Here is a 20,700-nt window from a genome sequence, read left to right as displayed (position 1 = left end):
TCGGCGAGTGGTATGACCAACTCGGCGTGTCCATAGCAATCTCCCAATCCTTGAAGATGGACTCGACGAGTTGTTCATACAATTCGGCGAGTCATAAACTGGACAAGTTTTTAAGTTGGAGATGAACTCGATGAGTTCAAGGAGGAACTCGGCGAGTCGGATGAAGATGGTCCCGATGTTATGATTGAAGGAGAACTCGTCGAGTTTTTCTAGACTCGACGAGTGGAGACGGGGTTTTTGTGGGATTAGAGGAGCATGGACTCGACGAGTTGGTAGGCCAACTTGGTGAGTTAGGTCAACTGAATGTTGACTTTGACTGAATTTGGACTGACCCTGTTTAGGGTTGTATGTGATATGTGTTGACTTGAAGGTTGTCGTGTAGGGATTGGGGAGTCATAGGGAGTCGACTTGTGCGCCGAGGATAGTTCAGACACTGCACGACATTGAGGTGAGTTACCTTCCAGTAGGGGTGGGTCTAAGGCCACAATGTCGGCCCACCAAGAAGGGGTATTTAGAAGATAATGGTCTTTGTGATAATTATCTTGGTCTGGTATGTGTTGGTAGTATGTTATGTGTATGGTAGGGATTAGTTTCCCTGACAGTGGTCCTTAGGACCCAAGGGTAGGTCGGTACTCGGATATGCCTGACTGTATGCTTATATCTATTGATTGTATGTTAGTAGTAGGGGGTGAAATAGTCCCTAGTTACCGGTTGAAAGATACCGATGCTGGTTACCGGTTGAAAGATACTAATGAAGGTTACCGGTTGAAAGATACCAATGAAGGTTACCGGCTGAAAGATACCGACGATATTGTGTGTTACGTGGTATGATGGGGGAACTCACTAAGCATTGTCCTTACAGTTTTGGTTTTGGCTTCAGGTACCTCTTCGTCAAAGGGGAAAGAGTCGGCAGCGTAACAGTGCATCTCACACACACATGTTTCCGCAAGAAGCTTTTGGGACTGTACTATGATTTTCTATACTTTTGATGTTATGGTTTGAAATACAACATTATGATTTTGTAATGAATGTTTATTGACAATGTTTTGGTAAAACATTTGCTAAACACGTTAATTCAAAAACAAAATTTTTGGCTTAGAAAATTGGGTCGTTACAATATGTCTTGATCTACCATGATCTCTCGGTTCCTTAGTCAAGTCAATCGCTCCTTCATTATAGCGGAAAATTTCCATCGGCTCCTTAATGGCTGGTACTACTCCAAGATCTCCAATGAAGTTCTTCAACAATATAGCCTCCTTCGATGCTTCGCTTGCGGCAATGTACTCTGATTCACAAGTAGAATCAACAACAGTCTCCTGCTTGGAACTTTTCCTAGTCACTGCTCCTTCATTAAGGGTAAACACCCATCCTGACTGAGAACGGAAGTTGTCTCTGTCTGTCTGAAAGTTGGCGTCACTATATCAGGTGACTCTTAATTCATCACTACCACCAAGCACGAGGACCCAGTCCTTAGTCCTTCGCAGATACTTAAGGATGTTCATAACCGCTATCCAATGAGCTTTACCCAGATTTCTCTGATATTAACTAACCATGCTCAAAGAAAAAGCCACGCCAGGGCAAGTACAAGTCATAGGCGGAAGCATATGGAACTCGACTCATTTCTGCCATCTCTGCATCGATACCTGGACTCTGAATCTTACTCAGCTTGGTATTACTTTGGATAGGTAACTCCCATTTCTTTGAATTCTCCATGCTAAAATGCTTTAACACCTTATCCAAATACATACTTTGATTAATTCCAATTATTCTTCTACTCCTATTTATCAAAATCCTTATTCCTAGAATATAAGCAGCCTCTCCCAGATCCTTCATGGCGAAACATTTTCCAAGCCACGTCTTAACTTCCTGCAAGGTTAGAATGTCATTTCTAATAAGTAGTATGCATCAACATACAATACTAGGAAGGTGACTATACTCCTACTAGCTTTGATATATACACAAGATTCATCCTCACTTCTAGAGAAACCAAACTCTTTGACTTTCTCATCAAAAAAAAGATTCCATCTGCGAGAAGCTTGTTTCAATCCATAGATTGATGTCTCAAGCTTACACGCTCTATTGGGGTATTTAGCATCCAAAAAACCCTCTGGTTGACTCATGTAAACATCTTCAGCCAGCTTTCCATTAAGGAAAGCGGTTTTGACATTCATCTGCCAAATTTCATAGTTAAGAAATGCAGCTATGGCTAACATAACCCAAATAGATTTAATCTTGGCTACTGGTGAGAAGGTCTCATCATAGTCAATCCCTGGGGTTTGAGTAAAGCTCTTCGCAACCAGTCGAGCCTTGAAGGTGTGCAGCTTTCCATCCATATTGGTCTTCTTCTTGAAGATCCATTTGCACCCAACTGTCTTACAACCTGGGACATTGTCAACCAAGTTCCAAACTTGATTGTCATACATGGATTGGATTTCGCTGTTCATTGCCTCTTTCCATTTAGCAGACTCAGGGCCCGCCATGGCTTCCTTGTAGTTATAAGGCTCTTCCAAATTTACCAGTGTACTATCACTGATAAACGTATCACCATTTGTAATTATATGGAAACCATAAAACTTTGGTGTCACTCTAACTCGAGTGGAACGTCTAAGAGGTAATGACTCGTTAACAGATTCAACAAGAATTTCTTCCACTGGTTGATTGCTAGTGTTAGAGGTTCCTTTATCGCTTGGCTCTTGAATTTATTCAAGATCAATTTCACTCCCACTGTCCTCTTTGCATATGAGTTCTCTCTCTCTCTCTCTCTCTCTCTCGAAAGACTCCCTTTCGTGCTACGAAACCACGTTCTCACTAGCTCTGTAGAACAAGTATCCAAAGGACTTTTTTGGATAGCCGATGAAAATACATCGCTCACTTTAAGGTTCAAGCTTTTCATGAGTCTCTCGTCTAACGAAAGCTTCACAACCCCAAACCTAGATATGTACCAACTAGGGAACCTTCCCTATCCACATCTCGTGAGTGTTTTTGAAACCTTCTTTGTTGGAACAAGATTAAGAATGTGGAAGTGAGGCTCGACTCATCAGGGAACGGACCATGTCCAATAAGGTTCGATTACGCTTCCCAACCACACCATTAATTTGTGGTGTCCTAGGAGGTATCATTTGTGAAAAAATTCCACATTCCGTGAGGTAGTCGTGGAACTCGATACTAAGATACTCACCACCTCTATTAGATCTGAGCATCTTGATCTTCCTGCCCAATTGATTCTCGACTTCATGTTTGAACTCTTTGAACTTTTAAAAGGTTTGTGACTTACGCTTTATTAATTAGATATATCCATATCTGATATAATCATCGGTAAAAGTCACATAAAATCGATTTGCATCCCTTATGGTGGATCTGAAGGCCCCACATACATTTGTGTGTATGATATCCAACAATCCCCCACCTCTTTCACAAGAACTGGTGAAAGGTAATTTAGTCATATTTCTAAGTAAAGAAGACTCGCATGTATCATATGACCTTAAGTCAAATGATTCCAACACTCCATCCTTTTGGAGTTGGGCAATGCATTTCTTGTTGACATGTCCAAGACGACAATGCCACAAGCATGCTTTGTCTAAACCATTAGATGAATCATTTTGCAACACACTTGTTCCTAAATTGTCTACAACCATCACAGTTTCATATACGCCATCACAAGGTAATGCTTCAAAATAAAATACACCATTATAATAAGCATGAATAGAACCATTCTCATTATCAAAAGAATATCTAAAACCGTGTCTATATAAACCATGAAATGAAATAATATTTCTTGTCATTTCTGACGAGTAGCAACAATTATTTTAATCTAAACATAACCCACTACTAAGCACTAAAGAATAAACACCAATCTTGGTAACAGGCGACGATCTCATATTGCCCATGATTAGATTCATCTTCCCATGCTCCTCATCTTCACTTCTTTTTAGTCCCTGCAAGTCAGATCAAATGTGAAAACCACACCCTGTATCAAGAACCCAAGAATTCGAATGTGATGAGTTTTTCGATAGAATAAAGTAAATACTTGTCGAGGTTGACTTAACCTTGATATCATTTATGTCTTGCAAGTACTTTGGGCAACTTCTCTTCCAATTCCCCTTGTCATGGGAGTAAAAGCATGTAGCCTCCTTCGGATCAGAGTCAGGGGGAGCTTCGGAACTAGATTTTCCTTTAGGGCCATTACTCGACGACCCGACTTGAGACTTTCCTTTCCAATTCTATTTTGAGGGAGCTTTCCTCTTCTTCCCCTTCCCTTGCCCTATGACCAAGACGGGAGAAGCAGCAGCAAGAGTGGAGGCAATACTCTTTCCCTTCATTCCATTTTTGGCGGTTCTCAGCAGGCTTTTGAGTTGATTCAATGTGGTTTCATCCTTGTTCAGATGATAATTCATAACAAACTGACCATAATAACTAGGAAATGAGTGAAAGACTATATCAATATCCAATTCCTCATCAAAGTTCACATTAAGCTTTAACAGACGATCCACATAACGTTGCATGCATTGCAAGTGGGTCGTGACTAACTCTCCTTCCTTCACCTTGCTGGTTATGAGTGACTTGACTATTTCGTACCTTTCTTGACAGGCTCGTTGATGGTATTTCTCCATCAAGTACTTTCACATCTCATAAGGCCAATATTCCTCATAGAACCTTTGCGGTTTGGGAGTCATAGTAGCCACCATGACGCATGACACTTTGGTAGCATCTTTGTAGTGTCTTATATATTCAACAATTTCTTCGGGAGTAGATTTAGTTTCATTAATCTAGTTCAGCTCCATTTCGAGAACGTATTCCTTGTCCTCGAAGCGCAAGGCCATTATGATGTTACGGATCCAATCATTAAAATTGGAACCATTAAAGGTGACCTTCGAGCAGATGCTCAAGAGCGAGAAATGGTTAGAGTTGTTGTTGGAGGAACCAGAAGCATTGTTTGAAGTTGACATTTGAAAATGAAAAAGAATAAGATTTGATTTGATACAAAAATCCTTAATATAACGCCCAAGTGAAATATTAAGTTTAGGACCTAAATAATTCACAATTCAGAAGAGAGATGTCGTAATCTAATTGCAAATTATTTAAAGGTACAAAATGACGATTACCAATTCCACCATGAAAATGAAATTTAAAATGAATTAGGTTTTAAATGAAATTTCCTAGATGTTTTGAGATTCATTGAACTATTCAATGGCATGTTTAATCTCGATTATGCCCTTTCCATTGTGATCGGGATATCGAGGATCACAAACAAGGTGTGAATAACAATGCAAATTAGCTTGGTACTCTCGATGTCATTTATCACCTAATTAATGTGCCGGTTAACCAGATACGCTACATTAATCAATGATAATTTACGAGCTACCCTTGCCACCCTTTATTAGTCCATATTAGTGTGCCGATTAACCACACACGCTCCACTAACGACTTTTATAAAGGGCAATGTGCAATTTCATGGATTAACATCAAATTCACATTTTCCTAAAGTAACTCAGATTTGGGAATTTTATAAAAACATTTAGTTATTTTATATATCATTATACTTATTAATAAAAGTTTAGTGTCCTATCAAACTCGTTCGGCTAACAACCCTCCACCAATCAAGGAAGTGGTGGCTGAGAGTGGACACCCATTTAACCACCATTTTATAGGCAGTTTCCTTATACCCTCCTTATAGATCGGTTTCATGGATGACACCTACTATCGGTAAGACTGACTATATAGATATACACATATACATACATACATATATATATATACACACACACACACACACACACATATATATATATATATATATATATATATATATATATATATATATATATATATATATATATATATATATAAACAGAACATCTCAAATATTTCCTCAGACTTAACACATGGTTTTATGTAACACCCGTGACTTGAGGTAATGCTAATTATCTAATCTTTTTAATTAGTTTTTGGCCTATGAGACTAATGTTGGATTATTGAGTTGGGCCTTTAGTGAGTGGTCCTTTATATATTTGGGTTGTCTGAACACGTACACTGAGCGTAGTGGCAACATTGGATGCGGGGGGTTGATACGCGTACGCGCAGCGTATGCGTGCATACTCAAAACCCTAATTTTTAGGGTCTAAGCCATATAAATACCTCATTATGTCCCAAACGCTAGCCTCCTTACCAGCCTCCTTGACTCAGAAACCCTAGAAACCTGACCTTCTTCATCTTTGTGTGATTTTGATCTTGTTAAGCCCATTTTGGTGGTTTGGAGCTTGGAAGGAGAAATAAGAAGTCGGTGAAGAAGAATTGGTGTAGCTTGAGCTTAGAGATCTGAGACGTCATCACCATTTAGTACTCATTTGAGGTAAAAAGCTCAAAACTTTCCTGATGAATGCTTAGATCTCTTGTAATGGGGTTTTAGACCTTTTTGGTCCCAAGAATGGAACTTTATGATTCCAAAACCATTTTTAGGCTTAGGGTTGCCACCCTTAGTGCTATTTGAGTCCCAAAGACAGAAAAGTTACCACCTTGAAGGTCTTAATGTGGCCATGCATGAGTATTAGTCATTTCTGTGGAAGTAGGTTGCTATATTTCAAGTTTGGGTCCATTTGGGGGTTTGCAAGCCACCAAGTAATCGACTTTATTGGTTAAGACACTTTATTGGACTCATATATGTGTTTGGAGCTTAAGGTCTTAAGGGATTAAGCCTTTTTGGATCTTATTGCCTAACAGGGTAATAAGTTAGGCGTACAAGCCCGTATGCGCACCGTATATGCCAAGCAGCCTGTACGCTTAGCATAAAGAGGAGTACGCCTCGCGTACTAACTGGATTTGGGTTTTCATCATTTGGGCCTCGGGTTGGGCTGTTTCATGGACTTTGCTATTTTGGGCCATAGTGGGCCATCAAAAATTAGTTTGTTTGGGCTAAGAATATGTTGGGTTAAGAGAAGGCCCATTCGAGGAGCTGGGCTCAATTTAGAAAATTGGGCCATTGGTGGGGCACTAGTGGGCTTGGAAATGCTATCTAAATTTGGGCCTTTCATGTTATGGTTTTGAGCCTTAGACATGGAACAAGTTAGATCAGGGGTAAAATGGTCATTTTACCATAGGAAGGGTTATTAGTTTTTGACTAAGTGTTGTTGAGGTAATGATAGCTCGGGGAGTCGTCGGAGCAGCCGTTAGAGATTCCTTACCGTGAGATTCTGCATTCAACTTTGCGAGGTGAGTTTTCCTTCTGTATGAATGGGGCGAAGGCACCAATGTTGGCCTATATATGTATGATAGTATGTTCCGGAACAAGGTACAATGACGGGCAATGCCCGATGTAGGTTTATATGTTTCCGGATTCCGATTTGATGTCGGGTGGTGCCCAAGGAATGTTTGAATGCTTTATGTCTTCGTGATTCTTGCATATGTCTGTATTGTATATTTCCGGATAACGGTACGATGCCGACAATGCCCGAGGAATATTTGTATGCTTTCGGGTTTCGGTCCGATGTCGGGCTAGGCACAAGGAATGTTTATATGTGTTTATGTGATTATGTGTATGGTATGTGGTAGTTTGGGGAGACTCACTAAGCTTCGTGCTTATAGTTTTCAGTTTTTGTTTTAGGTACTTCTGGTAGCAAATAGAAGAGCTCGGGATGACTGTAGTGCACACACCATTATGTTTAGCCTGGGATGATTACTATGATGTTTTCATTTGGAAACTCTGATAATAATGTTTTTGAGATGGTTTGACTTATGTTTTCTATGAAGTGTTTTGATAACTATGGTTTTATTTAATGATTTGAAACGATATTTTTGGTCATGATATTTGGGATATTTCAAGTTGGTATCAGAGTCTTGGTTTGAGGGATTCGGGCAGAGTCTCAGGGTGTGTCTGAACTCAAACTGAGGACTTGGTATAAAATTAAAAAAAAAACATTTTCATAAAAAGGATTTTTAAAAGAGAAAAGGGTATAGTGAATGCAATCATCCGAACTCAAGTAAGTTCTCCCAAATTACCCACACATGTTTGTTATGATATGATATGATTTTGAGAATTGCATGCTAGATTAGGGCTAAGGATCTAGGAAGAATGCCTTGTATGCCTGTTATATGTGTATGATAATTGCATGCTAGATTAGGGCTAAGGATCTAGGAAGGATGCCTTATATGCCTGTTGTATGAGCTTAATGAACTGCATGCTAGTATTGATTAGTCAGTAATATGATGGCCTGATTAGGATATGTTTGGTTTTGATTACTCAATGCTCAAATGTTGCTTGCTTCATGCTTTTAGAAGTTCTATTTATCTTTAATTAACTAGTAAACAAATATGTTAAGTTACATATTACGAGGACTAAATAAATTATGAAGGTTAGGTTTAGCTCTACTTCGCGACTCTCGTTTGAGTCTAACCGTTGTAGGGTAGGACCTCTCATTCGAAGAATTATCTGGTCTTAGTGATATGTAATGGTATTCGCGAGCTAGTTAGGGGGAGATAGTAGGGACTTCTTATGCAGCTGATGGCGAAGAGTGGGCCAGGGGTTACCCTAGGGCAAGCCTAGGATGATATTAGCACAAAGAGCAACAGTAGTAGAAGGGACTTGGTGGAGTCAAGGCAACTCTTGAGAAAAGTATGGATATATGTGGATGGTAGTATGGGCCCGTACTACTGAAAGCATAGGATCCGTACTCGAGTCAAGAAGAGCTATGATGAATCTAGGGAACTTGTAGTGTGTGTGATCCCTTGATTTATGATGAATATCCTGGTGTTTGTTATGGTGTATTTTTAGTATGGTGACGTTACGCACTAGACCAATTGGCAGCTCTGGCGCTGGTGAGGGATCAGGTTGGGGCTCTAGAGCCGGACAACTCGATGATCAGATGATGGAGTTCATTTCATCTGAGATCAGGCGCAGTTTATTAGACCAAACTCCTGTGATCTTCGGTATGGTCAAGGAGGGTATTCTGTAGATTCTTGATGAGAGGTTGGGTTCATTCTGCACCGAGATGGCGGCCTTGATAGGGGTGCGCACGATGACATTCAGGGAGTTCCGAGCTTGTGGAGCTCCAGACTATCATGAGGATCGGGAGCCCATTGCTAGCAATAGGTGGTTGGCTGATGTCGCCAATGCCTTTCGCACCAGTCGTTGTCCGGAGGGGGACAAGGTCCAACTTGCTTCATGCCTTCTAAAGGACATGGCGCGTGATTGGTGGGAGGTGGTTGTACATGCCATTGCAGATGATTCCGCTCTTGATGCGATGACCTGGAGTGATTTCACGGCCAGGTTCAGGGCCGAGTTTACACCTATTATTGAGGTGCAACAACTTGCGAGGGAGTTCCAGGATCTCCAGCAGATTACTGAGACGGTGACTGAGATCACCACCATGTTCAGGGAGAGGGCCCTTCTTGTTCCACATTATGTGGCGAATGAGGAGATTAAAAAGGCCCGATACCATGAGATGCTGCAGAGTGATATCCGCCAGTTTGTGATCCGATCCAACTGCAAGACGCTGCAGGATATGATAGCGATGGCTCGGGAAAGGGAGATGGATTTGGAGATGGAGAAGAAGAGGAACCCAGAGGGGGTTCAGATAGGGAGTTCGGGAAAAAAAATCCCAAGTTATCAGATCACATATCGAGGGGACAGCAGGGCCGCAGCCGTTGTGGCAAGTGCGGAAAGATGCACGAAGGGGCGTGAGGGGTGGGTAGTTCGGGCTGCTTTAAGTGCAGCCGAACTGGTCATGTCAGTAGGGACTGTACTGCCACCACCACCACCACCACGACAATATCTGATCTGATTTGCTTTCAGTGCAATCAAAGGTGCTATAAGAGGTCCAACTGTCCAAGTTAAGCGACAGCAGGACAGGTGGCGGCATCCGCTCCTGCTACGTTGAGGATTACCGACGACCGTCAGGGCCGGACAGAGGCGCCTGCAGGGAAGAACAGAGCCTTCCAACTGACGACAGAGGAGGCACGTGCAGCTCCCGATGCTGTGACGGGTATGTATCTTATCTTATCTCTTTATTTATATTGATTTATTACTTATGTTTATGTATTTCATTATAGGATTGTTCCTTGTGAACAATATATCTGCTATGGTATTATTTGATTTGGGGGCTACCCGGTCTTTTGTGTCGCTCGCACTTAGTAAGCGGTTTGTGGGAGCTCCAAGAGAGCTGAACTATCCACTTGATGTAGAGATAGCAGATGATAGGACCGTTCGGGTTGAGAGGGTTCATCGGGGATGTACACTGCAGTTTTTTGATGAACAGTTTTCTGTGGATTTAATTCCCATTCCCCTACGATGGAATAAGGTTATGGTGTTGGGTTTTAGTACTATAACACTCCTATGGTGCACATGCAACCCTAAATGCTTTGGATCTATGTTTTCTCTAATTATACATATGTATTTTTATTTTCCAAAGCATTATCCTAACTAGCGTACATTTGAACAATTGAATGATACAACTAGTTTGGTGACATACCTTTATGAAGGACTTGTAGTTCTTGACCTTTGAAAGCTTGAGAACCTCAAGTGTGATGCCTCTTATTGTTCACAAACACCAATATGTAAGAGAAGGCTTGAGAGAATAGGTTACTAGCACAAAATCAATTTCACCCTCTTGGAAAGTAAGTGGCAACCGATTTTGGCTCTAGGAGGGGCTTATTTATAGTGTTGTACATGCTAGGGTTACACTTTGTAAACCCTAATTACCCATGAATTTCCACATTCTCATGCTCCATGGATTTAACCTCCATGGATTTAACCTCAATTTGGTTATGACTGGGCCCGACACATAGTCAAAACAGAATCATCGAGGGGCCAGAGATATTGTTTTTAATCCTCTTAGGATAAAAGGAACATATAAACTTCAACATTATATGCTTATACTAACTACTCATCAAATCATGCATAATGACATGTTTTATAACATCAAGTTACTGATGTGTTTTCGTGCCATCAATGCACAACCAACTCGTAGTAAAAAACTCATATATCTTGGTTTGAAAACTATATGATATTATCGTATTACAATTACTCGTGATAAATTCCATGAAGTAATTCAGGTGAGCACAGGTTAAATCCAACACTCAAATCTTATTTCAGGAGTACTCATGAATGGTGTAGCAAACTTTTGCTATGCCTAACACCTTAGACAATCTACAATCCAACTCATGACAGTCTTCTTTCATACTTACTTCCAACATATGATCGACTGTGGATAGTTTGAATAAATCTTATTATTTTGGAATTCAAAACATGCAAAGTGAAACAATAGTAAATAATTGGCACAAGACAGTAACTTTACTTATAAATTAAACACTTTTATTTAATCATCAAATGTCAATTACAATTTAACCATTACAAGTTTCTATTTATCTAACCACTAAAACTAATATCGTCCGTTGGCCCAATGGACCTTGCATGCTGCAAGTGCTTAACCCCAGTCAGTCCCTTTGTAAGAGGATCTGCTGGGTTGTCCTCTGACGATATCCCTTTTACCATGAGGTGTCATTCTTCTACTTGATGTATTATGAAGTGGTATTTTCTATCGATATGTGTAGATCTACCATGATCTCTCGGTTCCTTGGTTAAGGCAACTGCCCCTTCGTTATCGCAGAAAATCTCCATAGGCTCCTTTATGGATGGAATGAATCCAAGGTCTTCGATGAAATTTTTCAACCGTATAGCCTCCTTTGATTCTTCGCTTGCTGCAATGTACTCTGATTCGCATGTTGAATCAGTTACAGTCTCCTGCTTGGAACTTTTCCATGTCACTGCTCCTCCATTCAGGATAAACACCTAGCCTGACAGAGAGAGGAAATTCTCTCTCTCGGTTTGAAAAACGACATCACTATACCCTGTCACTCTCAAGTCATCACTCCCACCAATGGTAAGGACCCAGTCCTTAGTCCTCCACAGGTACTTGAGAATGTTCTTAACCGTAGTCCAATCTGCTGACCATGCTCAAAGCAAAGGCCACATCAGGGCGAGTACAAGTCATAGCATACATGATTGAGCCAATTGTGGAAGCATATGGTATTCGACTCATTTCTGCTATCTCAGCCTCTGTACTCGGACTCTGAGTCTTACTCAGTTTGGTATTGCTTAGGATAGGTAAGTTACCTTTTTTGGAGTTTTCCATGCTGAAACGCTTCATCACCTTGCCCGAGTAGGAACTTTAACTAAGTCCTATTAGTCTTTTACTCCTGTCTCTCAATATCCTTATTCCTAGGATGTAAGCAGCTTCCTCAAGGTCCTTCATAGCAAAACACTTCCCAAGCCAGGACTTAACCTCCTGCAAGGTTGGGATGTCATTTCCTATGAGTAGTAACACATCTACATACAACACAAGAAAGCTTACTATACTCCCACTAACTTTGACATACACACATGACTCATCCTAGCTTCTCGAAAATCCAAACTCTTTTACTTTTTCATCAAAACGAATATTCCATCTGTGAGATTCTTGTTTTAATCCATATATGGATTTCTCAAGCTTACACACTCTATTAGGGTACTTTGCATTGACAAAACCCTCTGGCTGACTCATGTAAACATCTTCAACCAACTTTCCATTAAGGAAAGCGGTTTTGACATCCATTTGCCATACTTTATATTCATGAAATGCAGCTATGGATAGCATAACCCTTATAGATTTAATCTTTGCTATTGGTGAGAAGGTCTCATCATAGTCAACTCCATGAGTTTGAGTAAATCCCTTTGCAACCATTCGTGCCTTATATGTGTGTACTTTCCAATCCATGTCGGTCTTCTTCTTGAAGATCCATTTGAACCCGACTGTCTTACGACCCGGTACATTGTCAACCAAGTTCCAAACTTGATTGTCATACATGGACTGAATCTCGTTGTCTATAGCCTCTTTCCATTTAGCAGACTCAGGGCCTGCCATGGCTTCCTTGTAGTTGTTAGGTTCATCCAGGTTTGCCAGTGTGCTATCACTTATAAATGTATCACCTTCTACAGTAATATGGAAACCATAAAACACATGTGGAACTCTAACTCTACTGGAACGTCTCAGAGGTACGTACTCATCAGTTGGCTCAGCTGGAGTTTCCTCCTCAGGTTGATTGCTAGTTTTTGAGGTTCCTTCACTGCTTGACTCCTGAAGCTCTTCAAGGTCAATTTGCCTCCCACTGTCCCCTTGGCATATGAGTTTTCCCTCACGAAAGACTCATCTCCTCGCGATGAAGTCAACATTGTCACTCGGTCTATAGAAGAGATATCCAAAGGACTTTTACGGGTAGCTGATGAAAATACATCGCTCACTCTGAGGTTTGAGATTGACGTGAGTCTCGCGTCTCACAAAAGCGTTGCAACCCCAAACTTTGATGCGGTCTAACGAGGGAACCTTCCCTGTCCACATCTCATGAGGTGTTTTGGAAACCTTTTTAGTAGGGACTAGATTAAGGATATAGGTGGCAATCTCTAAGGCATACCCACAGAATGAGATAGGTAACGAAGCTCGAATCATCATGGAATGAACCATGTCTATCAAGGTTCTATTGCGCCTCTCAGCCACACCATTAAACTGTGGTGTCCTAGATGGCATCAATTGTGAAAGAATCCCACATTCCTCAAGCAAGTCAAGGAACTCGATACTAAGATACTCTCCTCCTCGATCAAATTGTAGCATCTTTATCTTCATGTCCAATTGATTCTCCACTTCTTGCTTAAACTCCTTGAGCTTTTCAAAAGTTTCTGACTTATGCTTGATTAAGTAGATATAGCCATATCTGTTGTAATCATCAGTAAAATTCACTTAGAAGCGATTAGCATCCCTTGTGGTGGTTTTGAATGGTCCACACTGTAACGACATAAATTTTCAAAACAATTTTTCTCATGTTAAAACATAATATAACTCATTTCATGGTTCTCAAATCACATATGTCTCAAGTGTCAACAAATAAAACACAAATCCCAGAATCATAAAGACAATCTTTCGCCAGTGTGTACAATCATGCTGGTGCCTTGCCGCGATCCTCAGAACTACCTGAAACACATAATACATAACATGGTAAGCATAAAGCTTAGTGAGTTTCCCAAAATACCACATATCAAACATTAGCCACTCGAGGCTATAACTCTGAAGGACCCTCTGGTAAATGTGTCTCAGTGGGGCCCTCTGGTCCCACAACTCAGGTGGACCCCCTGGTCCCTTGATTCAGCAACTCAAAATAATACACAGTAAACATATCACAATACAAATAGCCGGATATCTCAATACTAAGCACATGCATATAAGACCCACTGGTCACACATAAGATACCACTCAAGGTAAGTATAGTGAGAAGACTTAAGCTGGTGAATGAAAATCTTATACTCGGGATCTCGAACTCTACCTCCCGGTCTAGCCTCCGCCTAACACATAATAATCATCCCTAATTAATATTGGCCCTCAAGAAGCTAGACTAACCCTTCTACCACTCACAGAAGGGTAAAGTACCATTTTACCCCTCCACAAGCTTAATAGTCCTTAGTCTTGACCAAACCCTAAAAGTCAATGAAAGTCAATAGCAGGGAGTACGCTCCACGTACCACCTCCCTACGTTGGGCGTACTCGGCTGCTACATAGAATCGGGGATGCTGACTAGTACGTTGCGCGTACTTGGGGTTATGCCCAGCGTACGCCCCAGTTTTACAGTCCTCATGTTTTTGGTCTTAATCAGTTAAGACATGGACTCATATTTCAGATCTGGACACTCTAAAGTCCCTTAATCCATAAATTCGGTGACTTTAAGCCTTTGCATGGCTGAAAAGGTCACCAACACTAAAAAAACACAACCCCCTTTCCTTAAGAAGCTCACATCTCATGCATGGCACACTCTTAACGTCCAAGATGGGATGTTTATGACTCTATGTCACAATATACACTGGAAAGGGGTAGATCAAGGCCTTCAGAGCTCATTTTCTCGGATTTAGAATCTTGGACTCCAACTCCTCCTTCTTCAAAGCCTTCTCTCCTCTTCAAAATCACACAAACACTCTCAAGGCTCAAACACACACACACACAAAAGCTTTAGAACGAGGGTTAGGGAACTCTTAAGGTTTTCTCTCTGGGAATGGTGGCTAGAAATGAGGCCATCATATCCTTTATATAGGGGACTCACCCCAAATTAGGGTTGCATTATGGGCCTAGTACGCCTAGCATACTCACAGGTACGCCCAACGTACTAGGTGGCCTCCGCGTCACATGCACGCTGACGAGTACACTAAGCGTACACCTCAGGTAAGCCCCACAAATCAACACTTTCCTATTACCCATTATTAAGTTTATCTTCCTGTGCTCCACATCCCTACTTCTTTTTAATCCAGCACAAATGTGAAATCCACAACCTGTGTCAAGGACCCAAGAATTAGCATGTGATGAGTTATTAGATTGAATAGTATAAATACCTGCAAAGGAGGGCTTGCTCTTGCCATCCTTTATGTCCTGCAAATACTTGGGGCAGCTTCGTATCCAGTGCCCTTTTTCATGGCAGTGGATGCACTCTGCATCCTTCGGATTAGAGGAGGGATTAGCAGAACCAACTTTGGTGCCACTTGAAGAGGATCCAACAAGAGACTTTCCTTTGTGGCTTTTGTAGGGAGCCTTTCTTTTCTTTCCCTTCCCATGTCTGATTGCCAGAACAGGGGAAAAAGTAGTAGTAGGAGTAGACACAACCGACTTGCCTTTCAGGTTACTTTCCGCAGTACTTAGAAGGCCTTGAAGCTTGCTAAGAGTGACATCCTCCCTGTTCATATGATAGGTCATACGAAACTCATCATAAAAAGAAGGTAAATAGTGTAGAATAATATATATGGCAAACTCTTCATCAAAATTGACATTCAATTTAAGCAAGCCATCCACAAATCTCTGCATCTTTTGCAAGTGGGCCGTGATGGGTTCACCATCCTTCATTTTGGTTGTGATCATGGAGGCAATGATCTCATACCTCCTGCTAAGCACTTTGATGGTATCTTTCCATCAAGTCTTGATACATTTCAAAAGGATAGTAGTCCTTATAGGACTTCTACAACTTAGTAGTCATGGTAGCAATCATTAGGCACAACACCTTTGTCGCATCCCTCTCATGAGTAGTATGTTCAACGATTTGTTCAGGAGTAGCAGTGGTGACATCAATCTCCTTTAGCTCTTTGTCTAGGACATATTCTTTGTCCTCATAACGGATATCCATTCGGATGTTTCGAATCCAATAATTGAAGTTCGAACCATCGAAAATGACCCTCCCACATAGGTTCATGAGGGAGAAAGAGCCTGAAGGGATTGGTGTGGAAGCATTGTTTGGGATAGACATCTGAACAGGAAGAAGAACAAAGTTTACGTTAAATGATTATCTTTAATATTACACCCAAATGAAATATTAAGGCTAGGCCCCAACACAATATTCCACAATTGCGAAAAGAGATGTCGTAATCCAATTGTAAAATATTTGAAGGTAGGTAAATAACGATTTACCAATTTCCACCATGAAAAACAAAATAGTTTAATAAGTTTTAATTGGATTTGAAATTCCTAGATCCTTTGAGATTTATTGAACCTTTCAATAGCATGTTTAAATCTCGATTGATCCCTTCAAGTTTGTGAATGAGATGTCGAGGATCACAAACAAGGTATGAATAACCATGCAAATTAACTTGGTACACCCAATGTTACAGATCACCTAATCAATGTGACGGTTAACCACACATGCTCCATTGATCTATGATTAACATCAAGTTACCCTTTTCCACACATTGTTAGTCCCATATTAGTGTGCCGGTTAACCACACATGCTCCACTAACGACTTAACAAGGTGCAAAGTGTAATTTAATGGATTAGGACGATTTTCACATTTTTCCTAAAATAACTAGGATTGGGAATTTAATAAAAGTTTAGTTACTTTATTTTTATCATTATAATTTTAATGAGGGAGAATTAATTTCCTATCCTACCCGTTTGGCTAATGACCCTCCACCAATCAAGGAAGCGGTGGGTGAGAGTGGACACCCATTAAACCACCATTTTATAGGCAGTAACCTTAGACCTCCCTTATAGACGGCTTCGTGAATGAGGCCTACTAACGGTTAGACCGACTTGTTATATATATATATATATATATATATATATATATATATATATATTGAACTTATAATATTATAGAGTATAAGGGTTGAATTTTAACTTTTAAAACTCTAGGGTTTGGAATTAAAGTTTCATTAGTGAGACTTTACAAATTCCAAAACTTGAGGGCAAGTTTTGAAACTTGTCAAAACTCTTCAGATTCATAACTTATGAGTTTAATCGGGTTTTTATGAAGAGACCTTTCATTTTCCATAACTTGAGGACAAGTTATGGAGGTCATTAAAATTCATTTAGATCATTTTCTAACAACTAAAATTATCACATAATTCATGGATGATCTAATTAAACTCACAAACAAGATAATTCTAAGTCAACAATTTAAAAGCAATTTTGTTTATCATATAAGACAACAATTTTCTCAAAACTTTTGACAATTATCTTGTGGTTGGATGAGTACTAGCACTACCATATTAGAAAAAACCATTTTTAATGAACCAAAAAAGTTTGTGGTAGTGTTCCCAATCCAATCCAGACTAAGAAACTCTAAAATCTGCCAACTGAGCCTTCAACTCGTCGAGTGCATGAACTGAACTCGTAGAGTTGCTCTTTTACTGAGTGGACTCGGCGAGTTGGCCAGTCAAAGGCAAAAATTTTGACTTTTTCAGCTTTGAAAAAACTAGTAAGCATCAAATATAATGGAAAACAATCCTAGGCTCTGATATCACTATTGAGTTTTAGCACTATAGCACTCCTATGGTTCACATGCAACCCTAAATGCTTTGGATATATGTTTTCTCTAATTATACATGCATATTTTCATTTTCCAAAGCATTGTCCTAACTAGCATACATTTGAACAATTGAATGATACAACTAGTTTGGTGACATATCTTTATGAAGGACTTGTAGTTCTTGACCTTTGAAAGCTTGAGCACCTCAAGTGTGATGCCTCTATTGGTTCACAATACCAATATGCAAGAGAAGGCTTGAGAGAATAGGTTACTAGCACAAAATCAACTTTACCTTCTTGGAAAGTAAGTGGCAACCGATTTTGGCTCTAGGAGGGGCTTGTTTATAGTGTTGCACATGCTAGGGTTACACTTTGTAAACCCTAATTACCCATGACTTTCCACATTCTCATGCTCCATGGATTTAAACTCAATGGACTATCCATGGATTAGTTCACCCCATCTACATAATCATGGATTATTAGCCCATACTACAAGAATCATTGATTTACATAATCAATCTCCATATATTTAATTAGTATCTTTTGACCAAAAAATAATTCCAAATTAATTCTTGATCAATACTAATTAATTAATATGATTTCATATTAATATATTATACTTGTAATATATTAATAAACCATAAATATCCTTATTCTCAAAATCCATCCTATCAAATTGCACTGGTGAAGGCAACCCAAAAAGGACCATGCTACAATCAGGTCAAGTACATACCAATTATAGTTATGGGCTTAGACACCAAATCCAACATATCGTGGGTATGGACTAGTTGAGCCCCAATGGGATAGTGATCGATTGCGAGCAACAACTTGTATGAGTTCGGGCCCCAAGTGGGGGAGGCTTGGTGATTCAGGGCGGGAGGCCGCACTGTGGACCGACTTTGTGTTTAGCCTCGAGGGTGAGACACTACCTACAACAGGGATGTGCAGGTTATGTCGCCTATGTCATGGATACCCGGGATAAGGGTAAAGTGAGCATGAGAGATGTACCGATCATACGGGAGTACTCGGACGTGTTCCCAAAGGATTTTCCCGGGGTACCTCCGGAGAGGCAGGTACAGTTCAGGATTGACCTAGTTCCTGGTGCGGCTCCGATAGCCAAGGCACCATATCAATTGGCTCCTCCCGAGATGCAGGAGTTGTCTACACAACTGTAGGAGCTGTTAGACAAGGGATTTATCATGTCGAGCAGTTCGCCATATGGAGACCTGATCCTGTTTGTAAACAAGAAGGACGGGTCTCATCGGATGTGTATAGATTACCGGGAGCTGAATAAGGTAACGGTGAATAACCGTTATCCCCTCTCGAAGATTGATGACTTATTCGACCAGCTTTAGGGTGCATATTGGTTCTCCAAGAGTGATCTACGATCAAGTTATCACCAGATGCGAGTTAGGGACGATGATGTGCAGAAGACAGCCTTTCAGACTCACTATGGTCAATATGAGTTCGTGGTGATGTCTTTTGGGCTCACCAATGCTCCTGCCGCGTTCATGAATCTCATGAACCGCGTGTGCAGACCGATGTTGGACCGGTCTGTGATAGTCTTTATTGATGATATCTTGGTTTACTCAAAGACTCAGGAGCAACATGAGGAGCACTTGAGGGAGGTGCTGGAGACACTGAGGAGGGAGAGAGTTTTCGCAAAGTTCTCCAAGTGTGAGTTATGGTTGTGCGAGGTGTAGTTTTTGGGGAACCTTGTCAACCAAAAGGGTATTCTATTTGATTCGGCAAAGGTAGAGGCCGTGATGCAGTGGGAGGTTCTAAGGTTTCCATCAAAGATTCAGAGCTTTCTTTGTTTGGTGGGTTACTATCGGAGATTCATCCAGGATTTCTCCAAGATTGTTTTTCCATTGGCCCAACTGACCAAGAAGTCGGTGACATTTCGATGTGGGCCTAAGCAGCAGGCAGCTTTCGAGACTCTCAAACAATGGTTGTGCGAGGCACTGATTCTAACGTCGCCGGAGGGCGTCGACGATTTCGTGGTTTGCTATGACGCTTCGATTACGTGCATGAGTGCAGTGCTGATGCGGCGGGGTCGCATGATTGCATACGTGTCGAGGCAGTTGAAGCCTCATGAGGCGAACTATCTGACACATGATCTGGAGCTGGGTGCTATGGTTTTCGCCTTCAAGATTTAGCGACACTACCTCTATGGGGTTCATTGTACCATTTACATGGACCACAAGAGCTTGAGGTATCTGATGAACCAGCTGAATCTGAACATGAGGCAACGTCGTTGGTTGGATGTGGTGAAGGATAATGATTGTGAGATCCTTTATCACCCAGGGAAGGTCAATGTGGTGGCTGATGCTCTCAGCCGCAAGGCGGTAGCGGCTCCAATTCGGGATATATGCCTGAGGATGACAGTGATTACTCCATTGTTGGAATAGATTCGGGAGGCTCAAGTCAAGGGTATGAAGGAAGAGCGTCGGAAGTGTGAGCAGATCATAGGTCACGTGGCATCATTTGATTATGACAGTCGTGGGTTGTTGACCCTACATCGGAGGGCTTGGGTTCCTTACTGGGGCAGTTTATGCCAGGTTCTAATGGATGAGGCTCACAAGTCGAGATTCTTGGTGGCCTTGCATGAAGCGGGACATAGCTTGGTATGTGGAGTGGTGCTTGACTTGCAGGAAGGTCAAGGCCGAGCACCAGTGACCACACGTCAAAATGCAGTTGTTGGAGATTCCCATGTGGAAATGGGAAGACATCACTAAGGATTTCATCACGAAGTTTCCTAGGACTGCACGTGGAGTGGATGCGATTTGGGTCATCGTGGATCGGTTGACCAATAGTGATCATTTCATCCCAATCCAGGAGAGTATATCGGCTAAGAAACTAACTGAGATCTATGTACGCGAGGTAGTGGCACGTCATGGAGTGCCA

The sequence above is a fragment of the Lactuca sativa genome, chromosome 7, assembly GCF_002870075.4.
Source record: "Lactuca sativa cultivar Salinas chromosome 7, Lsat_Salinas_v11, whole genome shotgun sequence".
Classification (NCBI taxonomy): domain Eukaryota; kingdom Viridiplantae; phylum Streptophyta; class Magnoliopsida; order Asterales; family Asteraceae; genus Lactuca; species Lactuca sativa.
The sequence above is the reverse complement of the archived record's forward strand: the minus strand, read 5'-3'. Positions refer to the sequence as shown.